Here is a 636-nt window from a genome sequence, read left to right on the forward strand (position 1 = left end):
GCTGAGGCAGGAGAATGGCCTGAACCCGGGAGGCGGAGGTTGCAATGAGCCAAGATTGCTCCACTGCACTCCAGCCTGGGCAACAGGGGCGAAACTCCGTCTCGAAAAAAAAGAAAAGAAAAAATATGGATGACCCAGAAACACGCACACACACACACACACACACACTTCAGAAAGTTATATATATTTCAGAGACTACGGGTTCAATAGAATAACAGCTCCATGAGCTGACATTAGATGTAGGTGCAGCTAAAATATTCTAAAATACTTGTATAGTCCTTTTCTACTTGACAAAGCAGCTTTAGTTATACAGTCCAATTTAGTATTTATAAGAACCCTGTGAAGGCCGGGCGCGGTGGCTCACGCCTATAATCCCAGCACTTTGGGAGGCTGAGGCGGGTGGATCACGAGGTCAAGAGATCGAGACCATCCTGGTCAACATGGTGAAACCCCGTCTCTACTAAAAATACAAAAACATTAGCTGGGCATGGTGGCACGTGCCTGTAATCCCAGCTACTCAGGAGGCTGAGGCAGGAGAATTGCCTGAACCCAGGAGGCGGAGGTTGCGGTGAGCCGAGATCGTGCCATTGCACTCCAGCTTGGGTAACAAGAGCAAAACTCCGTCTCAAAAAAAAA

Source organism: Sapajus apella, unplaced genomic scaffold, assembly GCF_009761245.1.
Source record: "Sapajus apella isolate SASKATOON/1434 unplaced genomic scaffold, GSC_monkey_1.0 scaffold1, whole genome shotgun sequence".
NCBI classification, from domain to species: Eukaryota; Metazoa; Chordata; class Mammalia; order Primates; family Cebidae; genus Sapajus; species Sapajus apella.